Source organism: Equus caballus, chromosome X, assembly GCF_041296265.1.
Source record: "Equus caballus isolate H_3958 breed thoroughbred chromosome X, TB-T2T, whole genome shotgun sequence".
Classification (NCBI taxonomy): domain Eukaryota; kingdom Metazoa; phylum Chordata; class Mammalia; order Perissodactyla; family Equidae; genus Equus; species Equus caballus.
Window position 1 is genome coordinate 100,788,167 of NC_091715.1, and position 21,484 is coordinate 100,809,650.

A 21,484-nucleotide genomic window follows, 5' to 3' on the forward strand; every position below is an offset into this window, starting at 1 on the left:
ATGATGAAATCAAATTTTTTTTGTGAGGAAGATCGGCCCTGAGCTAACATCTGTGCCAATCTTCCTCTATTTTATGTGGGATGCTGCCAAAGCATGGCTTGATGAGCAGTGCTAGGTCAGTGCCCACGACCCAAACCTGTGAAGCCCAGGCCACCGAAGAAGAGTGCACGAACTTAACCACTACGCCACCGGGCAGGCCCCCATCCATCATAAAAGAGTGAGTGAACAACTAAGTAGACAAAGTGGCTTGGCTAACTAACACTAACCAACATCCATCTTGGTCACCTCAGGACTGGCCTGATGGGCACCTCAAAGGAGTGGCCATGGTGGCAGAAATGGAGCCTAGATATGGGCCCAATGTCGTAAAATTCTATATACCAAGACAATCTAGTTGCCTCCCCTTATGAATATCCAATCTGGGTCAACAGAGATCAAGGCTGTGTCCCAACTATGGCATTATTTATCAAGGAGACCAACAGGTCACTTAATGGCAAGTTGACTATGTTGGACCCCTTCTATCCTGCAAGAGTCAGTGGTTCATGCTCACAGGATTATATACCTATTCAGGGTATAAGTTTTCATTTTATGGTCATATCATATACTGCACTTTCCTGAAGGAGCTGATCTCAAAGAACACATTTAAAGGCACAGCTAAAGCACCAATCAAAGACAATACTGAAAAATTGTGTATCATCCTCCAGGATGCAGTATATGCATTAAATCAGAGACTGCTACGTTGGGCTTTGGCCTTAACTGGATCTGGAATCAGGGGTGGAAGTAGGAGTGTGTCTACTCGCCATCAAAATGGTCCACAGTGGGTCATAGCAAGGGTCCCATTGGCTGACAAGCGTTGGACTACTGATGTTCAGGGACCTGCAGGCAAGAAGAGAAATCACACTGTGGCATAGTAATTGACTATGATCAGTAGGAGGAGGTAGGGCTGCTTTTATACATTGGATCAGGGAGAAATACTTGTGGAACCAGGCGATCTACTTAGGTGCCTTCTGGTACTCTCTTGCCACATTGTAACTGAATTGATATGCAGCAACCCCAGTTTGTGGTGGATATTGTTGCCAAGGCTTCAGATCCCTCAGGAATGAAGGTTTAGTTCACACAATTAGGTAAGCCTTGGAGATGTGTTAAGACAATTATTGAGGGTGAGGGAAATTTAAAATGGATAGTGGAAAAGGAAGAGAATTATCACCAGTTATGTCCCAAAGACAAAAGGCAGCAATAGGGGCTGTAGTTTGTCCCACTAAGCTCTCACTTCAGAGTTTCCCTTTATGAAGGGAGGCCCACAGGAATGAGGAAGGAGGCATTCTCTAAACATGCATGGAGAAGTAGATCTGTGCAGTCCAAAGGTTAACTGTGGAGGCTATGAACGTGTGCCACTCAGACCTCCCACTATGGGGAGCATGGTTGACTGATGGCCTCAGCTGCCGCCCTTCTGGATCCACCATTGCATTCACAACAAAGCCATGCTTCCCTTGGACTACTCCCAAATAATCACTAAGTGGGAAATACTAGCATAAGTGAGGGCTACTAGTGCAGGTCCTTTATTTCCAGATGAAGACTCTTCTAACAGGCAAATTTGGCTCAAAGTATTCCCATCAGCCTATCAGAAACCTTAGAATAGCATGGCAGTCTGAAAGTCTTCCTACCTAATCCTTCTTCCTTACCCCTCTACTTTCACAGATGTCACTCCTGCATTGTGGTGTGAAGGATCTTCCTGCCCTCTTCTACTCCCTCCTCTTTTATCTTTTTCAAGTTTTTCCCCCAATTAATCTCTTTCACAGAAGTCTCATATTGGTGTCTGCTTGTTGGGCTACCTGGACTAACATAGGTACTAATAACAATATTGTTTGGAATCACATGATCATACAATGAGAAATGGCTGCATTCAAAGAAAATCCACTAAATATGGTTATATGAAATATAATGCAGTAATAGCTATCTATTTTATTAAAAATAAGGTTACTGAATGTGTTTTTTTAAAATTTATTTGTATCAAAATGTAGTTTACTATTTTTTGTTAGGCAAGTTCCAATCAGGATCCATGAACTCAGGAAGATAGTATTTTATTTTTCTAGCGGCAAGGCAATCTTATTTGAAAATATTTATGGATATAATAATTGGATGCCAAATGTGGTGTATTTGATATTTATGGCATATGTAGTTTACCAAGGTTAGAACTTGAGGGGTATGACAAGTATATTTCAATATGTCAATTTTTTTATAGGCTGTGGCCAACAAATCTATAAGTTAATGGCTCTAGCTAATATATTCCCAACCTTTTTGCAACATGTTGTATGAACTGTATTAATAAAGATAGCCTGAACAAAATAAAATTAAATATATGGTAACAACTCGTTTTTATATTTTACTTTTTATCTCAACAGACTTCCAAGACAGAAAGCCAGTCCGCTTCAGTGGTGCTGCCCAGCTCACCTCATTCACTTCGTGAAGTCAAGAAATAGAGACACTGTCTTTCTTGTCCTTTTTGGGCTCTTCTCTAATGCAGCTGAGACAAGTTATACAGGAATTCTTGGATTTAATTCATTGATTCATTTGTTCATCAAATATTGTCTGGGCATCTGCTATGTAGAACAGACCACACTTCTGTGCCAAGCACAGGCAAAATGTTAAATGAGCACATAAAATGTGGTAGGACCTGTGGCAGGCACTAGGGAGACAGAGACAGGCTTTGTTCTAAAACAGTTTATGACTGATCATAACCTGTAGTTAGGAGTGACCTCTGTGTCAGGGAAGCTTTTCCATTGTGCACAAGGGCAGGAGCAGGGGCAAGAAAATAACCCCTCGATCTTATTTGTGTGATCTGTTGACAATTCTAAACCTTCAGAGTTTCATTCTTCTGAATAATAAGATCTGACACCTGAATCTCAAAGGCTATAGACAAATCTCCTGATCAAATCCTTCTACCCTCCAAATTTACCCCAGTCTGAAGAGATTGCCTTCATTGCCTCTGCTCTGATTTCTCTGCCTGGAGCTACCATAACCATGTGTACATTTCCAGGTCCTCATGCCTGCTGACTCTCCTGAAACAGGGCAGAGGTATTTGACCTCTTTGCTCACTGTTGTATCCGCAGTATCTAGAAGTGACAGAAATGATAGCATGCTACTTCCAAGATTTGGTGATAAAAAGACTTGCAGCTTGCATCTTGGTTGTTCTCCCTCACTTTCTCTTGGATCATTCACTCTGGTGGAATCCATCTGCCCTGTCATGACAAACTCTATGGAGATGCCTATGCAGTGAGGAGATGAGGCCTCTGGCTAACAACCAGCAAAGAACTGTGGCCACTTCCAAAAGTCATGTGAGTGCACTTGAAAGCAGATCTTCCAGCCCATCGCACCTTCAGATGACTGCAGCCCTGGCAGACACGTTAACTGCAACCTCATGAAATGTTCTCAGCTGCTCCTGAATTCCTGAACCTTATAAACTGTGTAAGATAATGAATATTTATTGTTGAAGGCAGATACATTTTGAAGTAATTTACCAGGAAGTGATAGGCTCCTAACATATCAGCTCCACAAAGGCGTGGATCTTTGTTTTGTTTACCAATGTATCTCAAGTGCCTAGAACAGTGCCTGGCACATAGTAGGCATGCAACAAATATGTATTACACGAGTGAATGAAGTAACTCAAAACTGCTTCACTATCTCTGAAACAACTAATTCAAAGTTACCACTCTCTGGCCACACCTTTCCACCTTCCAACTGGCTTGCTTAAGTGGCTACTCATAATTATGTTTTAACGCCATTGGGACTTCTAGGCCATTGGCCTTTGCCTCCTCCACTTTCTTAATACCCTTTTAAAATATTTCTTCTTATATTCACACCTTGTTTCCACAATTTCATACTTTATCTTTGAAATATCTCAAACTTCCCTTCCATTTTTCAAAATAATTTTCTGTCTCCTTTGTCTCTAAGTTTTGTTTTGTTCAGTTTTGATGAAGAGATCTCAAATTTTAAGTTACGAAATGTATTTTTAATTTATTTTATTTTTTAGAACAGTTTTAGGTTCACAGAAAACTTGAGAAGAAAGTAGAGAGTTCCCATATAACTCCTCCCCAACACTCAGCGTCCTCCACTATCAACATCCCATATCAGAGTGGTACATTTGTTACAATAAATAAACCTATGTTGACACATCATTATTACCCAAGTCCATAGTTTACATTAAGGTTCACTCTGTGTTGTACATTCTGTGGGTTTGGATAAATGTATAAAGACAGATATCCACCAATATAGTGTCATACAAAATAATTTCACTGTTCTAAAAATCTGCTGTGCTCTCCGCATTCATCCCTCCATCTCTCCCAAGCCCTAGCAACCACTGATCTTTTTACTCTCTCCACAGTTTTGCTTTTGCTCGAGTATCATATAGTAGCATTCATACAGGATGTAGCCTTACAATATTGGCTTCTTTCACTTAGGAATATACATTTAGGGCTCCTCCACATATTGTCATGGTTTGATAGCTCACTTCTTTTTAGTGCTGAATAATATTCCATTGTCTGGATGTACCACAGTTTATTTATCCATTCACCAACTGAAGGACATCTTGATTGCTTCCAAGTTCTGGCAATTATGAATAAAGTACTATAAAATCCGTTTCCGGGATTTCGTATGGGGATAAGTTTTCAATTCATTTGGGTAAATACCAAAGAATGTGATTGCTGATTGCACAGTAATGTAAGTTTAGTTTTAAAAGATACAGCCAAACTAGTTTGCAAAGTGGCCATACCATTTTTCATCCCCAATAGCAATAAGTGAGTGTTCCTATTGCTCCACATCCTTGACAGCATTTGGTCAGGTCAGTGTTTTTCATTTTTGCCATTCTAAAATGTATGTAGTAGTATGTTATTGTTGTTTTAAATCACAATCCCCTAATGACATAACATGCTGAGGATCTTTTAATTAGCTTATTTTCCCTCTGTGTATCTTCTTTGGCAAAGTGTCTGTTCAGATATTTTATCACTTTTTAATCAGATTGTTTGTTTTCTTTTTGTTGAGTTTTAAGAGTTCTTTGTATATTTTCGATAACAGTCCTTCATCAGATATGTCTTTTGCAAACATTTTCTCCAAGCCCATGGCTTGTCTTCTCATTCTCTTGACAGTGTTTTTCGCAGGGCAGTAGTTTTTAATTGTATTGAAGTCCAATTTATTAATTATTTCTTTCATGGACTGTGCCTTTGGTGTTATATCTAAAAGGTCATTGCCAAATGTAAAGTCACCTAGATTTTCTCCTATGTTATACTCTAGGAATTTCACAGTTTTGCATTTTACATTTAGGTCTGTGATCCATTTTGAGTTAATATTTGTGAAGGGTGTAAAGTCTGTCTAGATTCGTTTTTTTCATGTGGGGCTGTCCAGGCGTTTCAGCACCATTTGTTGAAAAGATTATCCTTGCTCTAATATATAGCCCTTGCTACTTACCAAAGAGCAGTTGACTCTATTTATGTGGATCTGCTTCTGAACTCTCTATTCTGTTCCATTGATCTGTCTGTTCTTTTACAAATACCACACTGTCTGGTTTACTGTAGCTTTATAATAAGTATTAAAGTCAGGGATTGTCAGTTCTCCAACTTTGTTCTTCTCCTTCAATATCGTGTTGGCTATTCTGGGTCTTTTGCAGCTCCATATAAACTTTATGATTTGTTTGTTGGTATCCACAAAATAACTTGCTGGGATTTTGATTGGGATTGTGCTGAGTTTATCGATCAAGTTTGGAAGAACTGATGCCTTGATAACATTGAGTCTTCCTATCCAAGAACATGGAATATCTTCATTTATTTAGTTTCGATTTCATTCTTCAGAGTTTTGTAGTTTTCCTAATATAGATCTAGTAGATATTTTGTTAAATTTATACCTACACATTTCATTTTTTGGGATGCTCAATATAAATGTTATTGTGTTTTTACTTTCAAATTTCAATTGTTCATTGCTGGTATATAGGGGAGCAAATGACTTTTATATATTAACCTTTGCATCCTGAAACCTTGTTATTATTGTTTATTAGAGCCAGGAGTTTTTTGTTGGTTCTTTCATATTTGTCACACAGACAATTATATCATCTGTGAGCAAAGAAAGTTTTACTTCCTCTTTTCCAAACTGTATACCTTTTATTCCCTTTTCTTGTTTTACTGCATCAGCTATGACTTCCAGTACACAGTTGAAAAGGAGTGGTGAGTGGAGGCATCCTTGCCTTGCTCCTCACATTAGCAGGGAAACTTCTAGTTTCTCACCATCGGGTATGATGTTATCTGTAGGGGTTTTGTAGATTTTCTTTATCAAGATGAGGAAATTCCTCCCTATTCCTTGTCTGCTGAAAGCTTTTATCAGGAATGAATGTTGGATTTTGTCAAATACTTTTTCTGCATCTATTAATATCATGCAATTTTTCTTCTTTAGGCAGTTGATGCGAGGCATTACATTAATTGGTATTCAAATGTTGAATCAGCCTTGCATACACGGAATAAATCCCACGTGGTTGTGGTATATAATTCCTTTTATACATTATTGGATTCACTTTGATAATATTTTATTGAGGATTTGCATCTATATTCAAGAGAAATATTGACCTGTAGTTTTCTTTTCTTGTAATGTCGTTATGCTGTTTTGGTATTAGGACACTGTTGGCCTCATAGAATGAGTTAGGAAGTACTCCCTCTGCTTCTATCTTCTGGAAGAGATTATAGAGAATTAGTATAAATTCTTCCCTAATTGTTTTGGTATGATTCACCAATTAAGCCATCTGGGCTTGCTGCTTCCTGTTTTGGAAGGTTGTTCGTTATTGATCCAACGTCTGTAATAGATAAAGGCTTATAAAGATTGTCTATTTGAAATATATTTTAAGTTGTGAAATGTATAGATTTATGTGTTTGTTTTGTATATTTAACTGCTTTTGCGAGTTATAATTCACATATCATACAGTTCACCCAAACTGTACAATTGAATTGTTTTTAGTATATTCACAGATATGTGCAACTACCACCATAATCAATTTTAGGACATTTTCATCATTTTGAGAAGAAAGGCCCAACACTTGAGCCATTAACCCTTATAATTCCCATCTCCTAAGCCTTAAGCAACTGCTATTCTACTTTGTCTCTGTAGACTTCCCTATATTGGACATTTTATGTGAGCAAAATAATATAACGTGGTCTTTTGTGACTGGCTTCTTTCATTTAGCATGATGTTTTCAATGTTATCCATGTTGTAAAATATATCAGTAAATCACTCGTTTTTATTTCTGGATAGTATTCCACAGTATGGATATACTTCAATTTGCTTATCTGTTAGTCAGTTGGACTATTGGATTGTTTCCACTTTTGGCTATTGTGAATAATACTTCTATAAACATCCAAGATGTCCTGATTTTGTATCCTGCAACTTGACTGTATTCATTTATTATTTCTAAAAGTTTTTTAGAGGATTCTTTAGGGTTTTCTCTATATAAAATCATGTCATCTGCAAATAGTGAGTTTCACTTCATCCTTTCCAATTTGGACCCCTTTTATTTCTTTTTCCTGCCTGATTGCTCTGGCTAAGACTTCTAATACTATGTTAAATAAGAGTGGTGAAAGTGGACATCCTTGTCTGGTTACTGTTCTTGGAGGGATAGCTTTCAGTTTTTATCCATTGAGAATGATATTAGCTGTGGGTTTGTCATATATGGCGTTTATTATATTGTGGCACTTTCCTTCTATACCTTTTTCTTTCAGAATTTTTATCATAAAGGGTAAAAATAATGGATAAAGGATGCTGTATCTTGTCAAATGCTTTCTCCGCCTCTATTGAGATGATCATGTGTTTTTATTCTTCATTTTGTTAATGTGGTGTATCACATTGATTGCTTTGCAGTTGTCAATGGACCCCTGCATCCCTGGAATAAAGCCCACTTGATCATGGTGTATGATCTTTTTAATGTATTGTTGTATTCAATTTGCTAGTATTTTGTTGAGGATTTTTGCATCTATGTTCATCAGTGATATTGTCCTGTAATTTTCTCTTCTTGTGTTGTCCTTGTCTGGTTGTGGTATTGGGGTAATGTTGGTTTCATAGAACAAGTTGGGAATCTTCCCCTCCTCTTAAAATTTGTGGAAGAGTTTGAGAAGGAAAGGTATTAAATTTTCTTTGAATGTTTGGGAGAATTCACCAGGGAAGCAATCTGGTCCTGGACTTTTACTTTTGGGAGAATTTGATTACAGTTTCAATCTCCTTATTGGTGATTGGTCTATTGAAATTCTCTATTTCTTCTTGATTCAGTTTTGTAAGGTTGTATGATTCCAAGAATTTATCCATTTCTTCTAGATTATCCAATTTGTTGTCATATAGCTTTTCATAGAATTCTCTTATAATCTTGTATATTTCTGAAGTGACTGTTCTAATTTCTCCTCTTCCATTTCTGATTTATTTATTTGAGCTTTCTCTTTTTTTCTTGGTGAGTTAGAGGTTTGTCAATTTTGTTTATCTTTTTATAGAATTATCTCTGGGTTTTATTGATTTTTTCTATTGTTTTTTTTAGTCTCTATATGATTTATTTCTGCTCTGATTTTTATTATTTCCTTCCTTCTACTGTTTTGGGGCTTTGTTTGTTCATGGTTTTCTGCTTCCTTTAGGTGCACTGTTAGATTGTTTATTTGAGATTGTTCTTGTTTGTGGAGATAGGCTTGTATTGTTATAAGCTTCCCTCTTAGAACCACTTTTTCTGTATCCCAGAGATTTTGGTGTGTCATATTTTCATTTTTATTTGTCTCCAGGTACTTTTTTGGTATCTCCTTTGATTTATTCACTGACCCAATCGTTGTTCAGTAGTATTTTGTTTAATCTCCACATATTTGTGGCTTTTCTGATTTTCGTGCTGTAGTTGATTTCCAGTTTCATACCTTTGTGGTCAGAACAGATGGCTGGAATTATTTCAATCTTCTTAAATTTATTGAGACTTGTTTTGTGGCCTAATATGTGATCAATCCTGGAGAATGTTCCATGTGCATTTGAAAAGAACATGTATTCTGTGGTTTTTGAATAGAATGTTCTGTGTATATCGACTAAGTCATCTGGTCTAATGTGTCTAAGGTCAATGTTTCCTTATTGATCTTCTGTTTGCATGATCTATCCATTGGTGTAAGTGGAATGTTAACGTCCCCTACTAGTATTGTGTTACTGTCTATTTCTCCTTTTATGTCTGTTAATAATTGCTTTATATATTTAGGTGCTCCTGTGTTGGGTGCATAGATATTTACAAGTGTTATATCCTCTTAATGGATTGCCCCATTATTCATTATATAGCGCACTTCTTTGTCTCTTGTTACAGTTTTTGTTTTAAAGTCTATTTTGTATGATATCAGTATTGCTACTCCATCTCTCTTTTCATTGCCATTTGCATGATGTATCTTTTTCCATACCTTCGCTTTCAGTTTGTGAGTGTCCTTAGGTCTGAAGTGTGCCTCTTGTATGCAGCATATATATGGGTCTTGTTTTTTTATCCTATTGGTCACCCTATCCCTTTTGATTGGAGCATTTAGTCCATTGACATTTAAAGTACTATTGATATGTATGTACTTATTGCCATTTTGTTACTTTTTTCTGGGTGTTTTAGTAGCTCTTCTCTGTTCCTTTCTTCTTCTCTTGCTCTCTTCCTTTGTGGTTTGATGACTTTCTTTAGTATTATATTTGAGTTCCTTTCTCTTAATTATTCATGTATTTGTTATAGGTTTCTGGGTTGTGATTACCATGAGGTTTACATATAATAACCAACGTATATAGCAATCTATTTTGAGTTGATTTTCTCTTACTTTGACCTCTTTCTAAAAGCTGTACTCTTTACTCCCCTACTCCCACATTTTATGTTTTTGATGTCATATGTAACCTCTTTTTTTGGTGTGTGTGTATCCATTACCCTCTTATCATTGGAATAGGTAATTTTAGTACTTTGTCTTTTGACCTTCATATTATCTTCATAGATGGTTGTTCTGCTACCTTTACTTTATTTTGCCTTTACCAGTAATTTTATGACTTTCTTTTGGATAATTTTCTTATTCTTATTTGTGACCTTCTCTTTCACACTTAAATAAGTTCCTTTAGTATTTCTCATAGAACTGGTTTCTTGGTGATGTAGTCCTTTAATTTTTGCTTGTTTCAGAATCTCTTTATCTTTCCTCCATTCCGAATGATAACCTTGCTGGATAGAGTGTTCTTGGCTATAGGGTTTTTCTTTCAGCACTTTAAGTATATCGTGCCACTCCCTCATATCCTGTAAGGCTTCTGCTGAGAAGTCGGCCGATTGCCTTATGGGGTTTCCTTTGTATGTCACTTGTTACCTTTCTCTTGCAACTTTTAGGATCCTCTCTTTGTCTTTAATTTTGGACTTTTTAATTATAATGTGTCTTGGTGTGTGCCTCTTTGGGTTTATCTTACTTGGTGCTTTCTGTGCTTCCTGTACCTGGATGTCTGTTTCCTTCCTTAGGTTAGGAAAGTTTTCAGTTATTATTCTTCAAATAGATTCTCTTCCCCTTTGTCTCTCTCTTCTCCTTCTGAGGCATCTATAGTATGAATTGTTAGTGCACTTGATATTGTCCCGGAGTTCCCTTAGACTGTTCTTGTCCTTTTCAATTCTTCTTGCTTTATCTGTTCAGCTTGGTTGATTTCCTCTGGCATTTTGTCGAGTTTGTTGATCCCTTCTCCCATATCATCTACTCTGCCATTGAGTCCCTCTAGTGAATTTTTCATGTCCAGTATTGTATTCTTCATTTCTTTTTTTTTTATATTTTCCAATTCTCTGTTGATGTTCTGAGTTTATCCATTTTTCTCCCAAGATCAGTGAGCATCCTTATGATTTTTTGTTTAAACTATTTCTCAGGTAGATTGTTTATTTCTGTTTCACTTAGTTCTTTTTCTGGGGTTTTGCCCTGTTCCCCTGCTTGGAACACATTCCTTTGCCTCCTCATTTTGCCTCTTTCTCTGTGTTTGTATGTGTATTAAGTGGGTCTGCCATATCTCCTGATCTTGGAGAGATGGCCTTATGTAACAGATGCCTTATGAGGCCCAGTAGCATGCTTCCCTCCTGTCACCAGTTCCAAATGTTCCATGAGTGACCCCTGTGTGGGCTACAGGTGTCCTTCTGTTGTGACAGGGTTGCTCTTGCTGCAGGGGCCCAGGGTGGCTAGGCTGTCCTCCTGGCTAGCTGGTTGTAATTCTCAGCTTTGTGTGGCAGAGACCCTTTACTCTTGACCCTTCAGTCACTTTATCAGGTTTGGGGAGCCCCAGTTCAGTTGACTGCAAGGTCTAATAGCACATTCCTGCTGTAGTTTTTCTGTTAAGTGAGTAGATTCCCAGCATGGCTGGTTGTGAGCCTCAGGGGCTTACAATTGCTGTAGGTTTCTGGCCTGCAACTCTCTTGTTAGCTCCCTCAGGATTGCAGCAGAGTGGGGCTAGCCTTAACCATGGGAGCTTCAAATTTTTTCAGGTTTTGGAAGGTGGGCTGTTCTCCTATGTGGCTATTTGAGAAGCATAAGACTTTTTAAGCTGACAAGCCCCATGGCCCACAGGTCCACTCCCACTGTCAACACAGTCCTGGCCCATGGGAATGTCTCTACCCCCCGAAGTGGACCCCATCACCCCACTGCAGAGGCCCTGATACACTCCACCAACGCCCCCCTTTTCCCCCTGCTCCTTTTGCATGCCCTACCCTACAGAGGCTGACCCACTTGCCTGTCTGCAGAGGATCCAGGCACTCAGTCTATGCAGACCCACAAGTTACCCAAAGGCTTGCTGTTTGGTGGGACTGGTCCCTAGGGCAGGCTACCTGTCCTGGCTAAGCAGTATTAAATCAGCACTCTAGTTGATGAGGCAGACCCTGGGCTAATGGGCCAAAGAAAGATTTCCAATGGTGTCTGCCAGCATCTGTGTCAGTACACCTGTATTAGGTCACAATAACAGCAGCTACCAATGTCTCAGTCCCAGAGATTTTTCACCTCTCACCAAGATGCACCCAGAACCTATCAGGTGAGTCTCTTTTCACCAAAGGACTGTACACCTTTCTTTCTGGTGATTTTAGGTTGCTTTTTGCAATGAGTGAATTTGTACATGGGCCCTTTAAGAGCTGGATTTTCTCTGCTCATGTCTGATAGCTTTCCTGGGGGTATTCCTTGTTGTAGTTACTAGCCAGCAAAGACAGATGTTATGACACTCATATCAGTTGTGCTGAGTCTGAAGGATGCTTATAGCAATAATGCTCCCTTATTCAGGTCCCTGACTCCTCCAGGGAAGGCTGTGTTCCTTAGGATTTTTCCAACCTGGTTGTGAAGCTCCACAGCTTACAAAGGTGGCTTTTCTCTCTCCAGATCAGAATTTCTGCCTCTTTCACCTCAGTCAGGCCTGTTCCTTCTTGTGGGGGTTCTTTTTATCCAGTTTTCAGTTCTCTCTCAGGGGTAATTGTTCCAAAAATAGTTGTAATTTGGTTGTGTTTGTGGGAGGAAGTGAGTTCAGAGTCTGCCTACACTACCATCTTGCTATCTGTCCTACTAAGAATTTTTGTCAGGATTGTATGTTGGAGTTTCTTGAATGGTTTTACTGATTCTGTTGAAATAATTATATGACTTTTGTTTTTTGGTCTGCTGATATGGTGAATTACATTGATTGGTTGTTTTCTTTTTTCCTTTCTTTTTTTTTAAAGATTGGCACCTGTGCTAACATCTGTTGCCAATCTGTCTTTTTTTTTCTTCTTCTTCTCCCCAAAGCCCCCTAGTACATACTTGTATATTCCAGTTACAGGTCCTTCCAGTTGTGCTATGTGGGACACAACCCCAGCATGGCCTGACGAGCGGTGCTAAGTCCACACCCAGGATCCAAACAATGAAACCCTGGGCCACTGAACTGGAACGCATGAACTTGATCACTTACCACAGGGCTGGCCCGCTTGCTTTTCTTTTCTTTTTTTTTTTTTTTGCTGAGGAAGATTTGTTCTTAGCTAACATCCATTGCTAATATTCCTCTTTCTTTGCATGAGGAAAATTAGCCCTGAGCTAGCATCTGTGCCAATCTTCCTCTAGTTTGTATGTGTGATTCATCCACAGCATGGCTGACAAGTGGAGTAGGTCCATGCCTGGGATCTGAATCCATGAAACCAGGCCACCGAATCAGAGTGTGGGGAATTTTAACTACTCAGCTACAGGCCAGCCCCCTACAATAATTGATAATTGACTGTCAAACCAGCCTTACATTCTTGGACCGGATGTTTTATCCTTTTTATATATATGGATTTGATTTGCTAACATTTTGCTAAGAATTTTTGTATCTATGTCCATGGGAGATATTTGTAGTTTTAATTTCTTGTAATATTTCCATCTGGTTTTTGGTATTAGAGTAATCTTAGCCTCATAGAATTACGTGGAAAGCATTCTCTTCTGCTCCATTTTCTGAAAGAGTTTGTATTGAAATTCCTGCTATTTCTTCCTTAAATATTTGGGAGAATTTCAGAGTGAACCCACTTGGACTCAAACTGTTCTTTGTGGGAATTTTTTTAGCTACAAATTCAATTACTTTAATAGGTATAAAAGCTATACAGAGTATCAATTTTTCTTGAGTAAAATTCAATGGTTTGTGTCTTTCCATAATTTTCTACACTTCCTCTAAATTGTTGAATTTATTGGCATAAAGTAGTTCACAATATCTCCCTAATTATTCTTTTTAATACCCATAGAATCTGTAGTAATATCACCTCTGTAATTCTTGATACTGTTAATTTGTCTTTTCTTTCTTTTCTGATCAGTCTGGCTAGAAGTTGACTGGTTTAATTTATCTTCTAAAAGAATAGTTTTTGGTTTCATTAATTTTATTTATTGCTTTTATTTTCTGTTCTGTTGATTTTTCCTCTGATCCTTAATTTTTCTTTTTTTCTACTTACTTTGAGTGTAATTTGCTCCTATTTTCTAGTTTCTTAACATGGAAGTTGAGATCAAAGATATGAAAACTTTCTGCAGTTTTAATATAGGCATGTAGTTCTATAAATGTATCTTTAGGTGGCACTTCAGTAGCATACAACAAATTTGGTATTTGTGTTTTCATTTTTAGTTAGTTTAAAATGCTTGCCAATTTCTCTTTTGATGTCTTATGTGAACCAAAGTATTATTTAAAAGTTTTCTGTTTGGGGCCAGCCCTGTGGCGTAATGATCAAGTTTGGTGCACTCTGCTTTGGTGGCCTGGATTCATGGGTTCAGATCCTGGGTATGAATCTACACCACTCATCAGGCATACTGTGGCAGCGACCCACATACAAAATAGAGGAGGATTGGCACAGATGTTAGCTCAGGGCCAATCTTCCTCAAGCAAAAAGAAGAAGATTGGCCACAGATGTGAGCTCAGGGTGAATCTTCTTCTTCAAAAAAGTTTTCTGTTTAGTTTCTATATATTTGGGAATTTTTCAGGTGCTTTTCTGTTACATATTAACAATTTAATTCCTTTGTGGTTGGAGAACATGCTTTGTATAAATTCCATACTTTTAAATGTATTGAGACCTGTTTGTGGCCTAGAGTATGGTCTGGTTTGATAAATGTTTCGTGTGCATTTAAGAAGAATGTGTATTCTGCTATGGTTAGATGAAAAATTCTGTAAAAGCCAATATGTCAAGTTGGTTGATAGTGTTTTTCAAGGCTTCTATATCCTTAATGACTTTCTGCCTGCTTATCCTGTCAATTATTGAGAGAAGTATGTTTAAGTCTCCAATTCTAACTGTGGGTTTACCTATTTTCCCTTGTTGCAATGCTATTAGTTTTACCTCATGTATTTTGGAGCTATTTTATGACTTGCAAAATATTTAGATCTATTTTGTCTTGCTATATTGACTCCTTTCCCATTACAGAATTGCCTTCTTTATCCTTATCAGTAATTTTTGCTCTGACATCTGCTTTGTTTTAAATTAACATAGCCACTCCAGATTTCTTTTGGAGAGTGTTTTTATCCTTTTTTTTAACCCCTTGTGGCTTTATATAAATATGCGTTTCATGAGGGCAGAATTTACTTGGGGCTTGCTTTTTTATCCAAGTTGACAAGGTCTGTCTTTTAATTGGGATATGTAGACGATTTATTTTAATTAATGTGATTAATAGTATGTTTGGACTTAAAGATACCAGCATGCTTTTTGTTTTCTAGTTACACCATCTGTTTCTCTTACTTCTTTCATTTTTACTTTATTTGCCAACTTTTGGATTGAATATTTATGATAATTGAGATAAAACTGATGGAAAATAAAATTTGCCATTTTAATCATTTTAGGACATGAAATTCGGTGGTCTTTAGTGCATTTGTGATGTCGTGCAACCATTACAACTATGTTTCACAACATTTTTATCAACCCCCAAAGGAAACTCTGTATCCATTAAATAGTCATTCCTCCTTATGCCTCCCTCCTTCCTCCCCTTAGACCCTGATAATCAATAATCTGCCTTCTGTCTTTATGGATTTTTCTATTCTGAACATTTCGTTTAAATTCAATCATACAATATGTGTCCTCTTATGTTTGACTTCAGCCACGTCATATGTTCTCAAGTTTCTTCCATGCTGTAGCATATATTAGTACTTCATTCCTTATTATGGCTGAATAATAGTCCATTGTATGGACATATCATGTTTTGTTTATCTATTCATTAGTTGATGGGCATGTGGCTTTTTCCACGTTTTGGTCGTTATGAACATTGGTGCTATGAATATTTGTGTGCAAGTTTCTGTTTGAACAATGTTTTTCAATTCTCTTTGGTACATACACAAGAGTGGAATTTCTTGGCCAAACAGTTATTCTAACTTTAACTTTATGAAGACCCAAAAAAAAGTCTTCCACAGTAACTGCAATGTTTTCGATTCCAGTCAGCAATATTTGAGGCTTATAATTTCTCCACATTCTTACCAATATTTATTATTTTCATTTTTCTTCAATGGTCTTGATAGTGGGTGTGAAATGGTAATCTGATTATAGTTTTGATTTTGCATTTTCCTAATGACTACTGATGTCTTAAGTATGTTTCTATGTGCTTGTTGGCCATTTGTGTATCTTCTTTGGAGAAATGTCTGTTCAACTTCTTTGTCTATTATTTAATTGGGCGATATTATTTTTGTTGTTGTTAAGTACTAAGAATTCTTTACGTATATTCTGGAAACTAGTCCTTTACCAGATTAAGATCTGCAAATATTTTCTCTCATTCTCTAGGTTGTCTTCTCACTTTCTTTATAGTATTCTTTCATGTGCAATTTTTTTTAATTTGATGAAGCCTAATTTATCTATTTTTTTGTTGATGCCTTTGGTGTTATATTTAAGAATCCATCACCTAACTCAAGATCATGAAGATTTACCTCTATATTTTCTTACAAGAGTTTTATAGTTTTAGCTCTTATATTTAGGTATATGATCCATTTTGAGTTAATTTTTGTATGGCATCAAGAATGAATCCAAACTCACTCTTTTGCATGTTATTCAGTTGTCTCACCCAGGTTGTTGAAAAGACTATTTTTTTCATTGGATGGTTAGAAAGCCTTGTCAAAAATCAATTGACTGTAGATGCATGAGTCTATTTTTAGATTCTCAATTCTTTTCCATTGATCTATGTCTGTCTTTAGGCCACTAACCCACTGTCTTGATTTCTGTAACTCTGTATTAAGTGTGAATTCTCCAACATTGCTTTTCTTTTTCAAGATTCTTTTTGCTACTTTGCATCCTTTAAATTTCCATGTGAATTTCAGAATCAGTTTGCTAATATATGCAAAAAAAGCCATCTAGGATTTTAATAAAGATTGTGCTGAACTGCAAATACATTTGGGGAATGTTCAGAGATTGAGAATGTTAATTTTTGACTCCATGAACACGAATGTCTTTTCATTTATGTTTTCTACAATTATTAGAAGCTACAAGAGAACACAGATAGACAACTAAACAAAATCAGAAAAACATTACATGAAAAAAATGAGAGTTTCAACAAAGAGATAAAAAATCATTAAAAAAAGACCAAACAGAAATTTTGGAGCTGAAGAATACAAGGAATAAAATAAAAACTTCAATAAAGAATGTCAACAGCAGACTTGGCCAAACAGAAGAAAGAATCTGCATCTCAAAAACAGGTCATTTGAAATTATCCAGTCAGAGGGGAAAAAAGAAGAAAGAATGAAAAGAAATAAAGAAAGCCTACAGGATTTATGGAATACCATCAAGAGAACTAATATATGAATTATGGAGCCTTCAGAAGGAGAAGAGAGAGAGAGAGAGAAAGGGGCAGAAAATTTATATAAAGAAAATTCACAAATATGTAAAAATCAAAAAAAGCACCCTTGAACAACCAATGGATCAAAAGAGAAATATAAAAATAAATCTTGAAAGAAAGAAAAGTGGAAACACAACATACCAAAACTTATGAGATGCAGCAAAGCAGTTCTAAGAGGGAAATTTATAGTGATGAATGCCTACATCAAGAAAAAAGAAAGATTTCAAATAAACAGCCTTACTTTACACTTCAAGAAACTAGGAAAAGAAGGACAAACTAAACCCAAAGTTAGCAGAAGGAAGAAAACAACAAAGATTGGAACAGAACTAAATGAAATAGAGAATAGAGAAACAGTCATTGAAACTAAGAGTTGGCTTTTTTGAAAAGATAAAAAAAATTGACAAACCTTTAGCTAGACTGAAAAAAAATAGAGGACTCAAATACATAAAATCAGAAATGAGAGAGGAGACAATAAAAGTGATACCACAGAAATACAAAGGATCATACGAAACTACTATGAACCACTAAATGTCAACAAATAGGATAACCTAGAAGAATAGGTAAATTTCTAGAAACACACAACCCACCAAGGCTGAATCATGAAGAAGTAGAAAATATGCAAAGAGCAATAATAAGTAAGGAGGTTGAATCAGTAATCAAAAGCTCCCAACAAAGAAAAGCCCAGGACCAGCTGGCTTTATAGGTGAATTCTACCACACATTTAAAGAAGAATTAATGCCAATCTTTCTCAAATTCTTTCAAAAATTTTAAGAAGAAGGACACTTGTACACTCATTTTATGAGGCCGGCATTACCCTGATCTCAAAGCCAGACAAGGACACTGCAATAAATGGAAGTTACAGACCTATATTCTTCATGAGCATAGATGCAAAAACCCTCAACAAAACACTTGCAAACTGAATTTGACAGCACGTTAAAAGGATTGTACACCATGATAAAAGAGGATTTATCCCTGGGATGCAAGTAAGGGTCAACATACAAAAATCAACATGTGATACACCACATCAACAAAATGAAGGATAAAAATCATATGATCATCTAAATAGATGCATAAGAAGCATTTGAAAAATTTAAATCTTTTCAATATAAAACCTCTCAACAAGTTAAGTATAGAAGGAACTTACCACAACAGAATAAATGCCATATTTGACAAGCCCACAGCTAACATCATACTCAACAGTGAAAAGCTGAAAGTTTTTCTTCTAAGATATAAAACAAGACAAGGCTGCCCCCTCTCATCAGTATACTAGAAGCTATAGCTAACACCTAAGACATAAAAGGAAATAGAAGGTACACAGATTGGAAAGGAAGACATAAAACTGTCCCTGTTTGCAAATGACATTAAAGTCTATGTAGAAAATCCTAAATAATCAACAAACTCCTGGAATTAATAAGCGATTATAGCAAGGTTGCAGGATACAAAGTTAATACAGTCATGAGTCGCTTGATGATAGAGATACGTTCTGAGAAATGCATCGTTAGGTGATTTTATGATTGTGCAAACATCAAGGAGTGTACTTACACAAACCTAGACGGTATAGCCTACTACAAACCTAGGCTATATGATACTAATCTTGTGGGACCACCGTCGTATATGCAGTCTGTCTTTGATGAAAACATGGTTAGACATCACTTGACCGTCTACAAAACTCAACTGATTTACTATATACCAGCAATGAACAAGTGAAATTTAAAATTAAAAAACACGATACCATCTATATTGGTACCGAAAATATGAAATAATTAGGTATAAATCTAGCAAACTATATGCAGTACCTATATGAGTAAAACTACAATTCACTGATGAACAAAATCAAAGAACAAATAAATTGATGGAGAGATGTTCCATATTCAAAGATAGGAAGACTCAATATCATGAGGATGTCAGTTCTTCCCAAATTGATGTATTGAGTCAGGGCAATCCAAATCAAAATCGCAGCAAGTTATTTTGTGGGTACTAGCAAAATGATTTTAAAGTTTATATGGAGAGACGAAAGGCCTAGAAAAGCCAACACAATATTGAAGGAGAAGAACAAAGTTGGAGGACTGACACTACCCAACTTCAAGACGTATTATAAAACTACAATAATCTAGACAGTGTGGTATTCACAAAAGAAGAGAAAAGTGGAATAAACAGAGAGCCCCAAATAAATATAGTCAACTGATCTTTGAGACAGAAGCCACAGATAAAGAAACAACTGCCTTTGACAAAAAAGGCAATAGAATGGAGAAGATCATCTCCACAATAAATGGTACTGGGGATAACTGGACAACCATATGCCAAAAAAGGAATAGAGACACAGACCTCACACAGTTCATAAAAGTTGTGAAAATGGATCACAGACCTAAATGTAAAATGCAGAACTATAAAACTCCTATGAGATAACATAGGAGAAACTCTAGGTGACCTTGGATTTGGCAATGAGGTTTTAGTTGCAATATCAACGACATAATCAATGAAAGAAAGAATTGATAAGCTGGACTTCATGAAAATTAAAAATTTCCACTCCGCAAAAGATACTGTCAAGAGAATAAAATGATAAGCCACAGACTGGGAGAAAATATTTGCAAAAGATATCAGATAATGGACTCTTAGCTGAAATAAACAAAGAAGACTTAAAACAACGCAGCAATAAGGACACAGACAACCTGATTAAAGAAGAAGCCCAAGACCTTAACAGACACCTTTCCAAAGAATATACCCAGAAGGAAAATAAGCATGTGAAAAGATTCGACACTTCATATGTCATGAGGGAAATGCAAACTGAAACAATGAGATATCACTACACACCTATTAGAATGGCCAAAATCCAGAACCGCGACAACAGCAAATGCTGGCAAGGATGTGGAACAAGAGGACCTCTCATTCATGGCTGGTGGGAATGCAAAATAGCACAGCCACTTTGGAAGACAGTTTGGCAATTTCTTTTAAAACGAAATATGCTCACACCATATGATCCAGCAATCACACTCCTTCGTATTTACCCCGAAGAGTGGAAAACTGATGCCTGCACAAAAATCTGTACATGGATGTTTATAGCAGTTTTATTCACAAGTGCCAAAACTCAAAACTTGGAAGCAACCTTGATGTCCTTGAGTAGGTAAATGGATAAATAAACTGTGGTATATCTGGACAATGGTATATCATTCAGAGCTAAAAAGTAATGATCTAGCAAGCCATGAAAAGAATTGGAGGAAACTTGAATGCATGTGGCTAAGTGAAAGAAGCCAATCTGAAAAGACTATTTAACGGATAATTCCAACTATATGACATTTGGAAAAGGCAAACCTATGGAGATAGTAAAAACATCAAGGGCTGCCAGGGGCCAAGTGGAAGAGGGAGATGACTAGGAGAAACACAGAAGATTTTTAGGGTTGCGGAAATGATGCGGGGTTGGTGAGCCGAGGAGTCGAAAGAAAGATTTCTTAGACTCTTAAGATCTAGCAGTAGTGCTCTTTTATTTAGAGAATAGTGTAGCATGGGGACAGGACCCATGGGCAGGCAGAGCTTCTGCTGCCACCGCTTCTGCTGCCCCCGCTGGCATGGGGACAGGGCCCATGGACAGGCAGAGCTGGTGCGTGGGGACAGGACCCACGGGCAGTCAGAGCTCCTGCTGCTGCCCCGAGTTGAGGGTTAGGGCTAAATTTAAGGCATAGGTATGTGAGTCATCTCTTTACGAGACAAAGAAAAAAAGTTAAAATGGTACCAGTGCCGGTAGGGTCCGGCCATTGGGCGGTCCCACAACTTTTAGATAAGAATCAAACCGGATTGAGTAAATGGCAGAAGTCACCGCTCAAATATTATCTTCAACTAAAGACAAAGGAGGATTTTGGGGGGGGGGGGGTCAGTTGCATGAGGTTGCCAGACAGTAAACAACTTAAGTTCTTGCCTTCCCCATTAAGAGTTTCCAGAGATAAGGCCACCCCCCATTCCTCCTGGCGCAGAGAGGGAGGCGTGGAGATTTCCTTCCCAAATGCAACTGTCTCTGATCAAAGGGCAAACAAATTCCACTCCTCGGAGCCTGCTTCTTATCTGTAGTTTTAAAACTAACCAGCCTAAAAGTCCTCATCATAAACCGTTTTAAAATTAAGCAGCCTAAAAATCCTCATCAAAACTACTGTGTATGATACTACATTGTTGGGTACACGTTGTTATACTTTTGTCCAAAACCACAGGCGTACACCACCAAGAGCAAA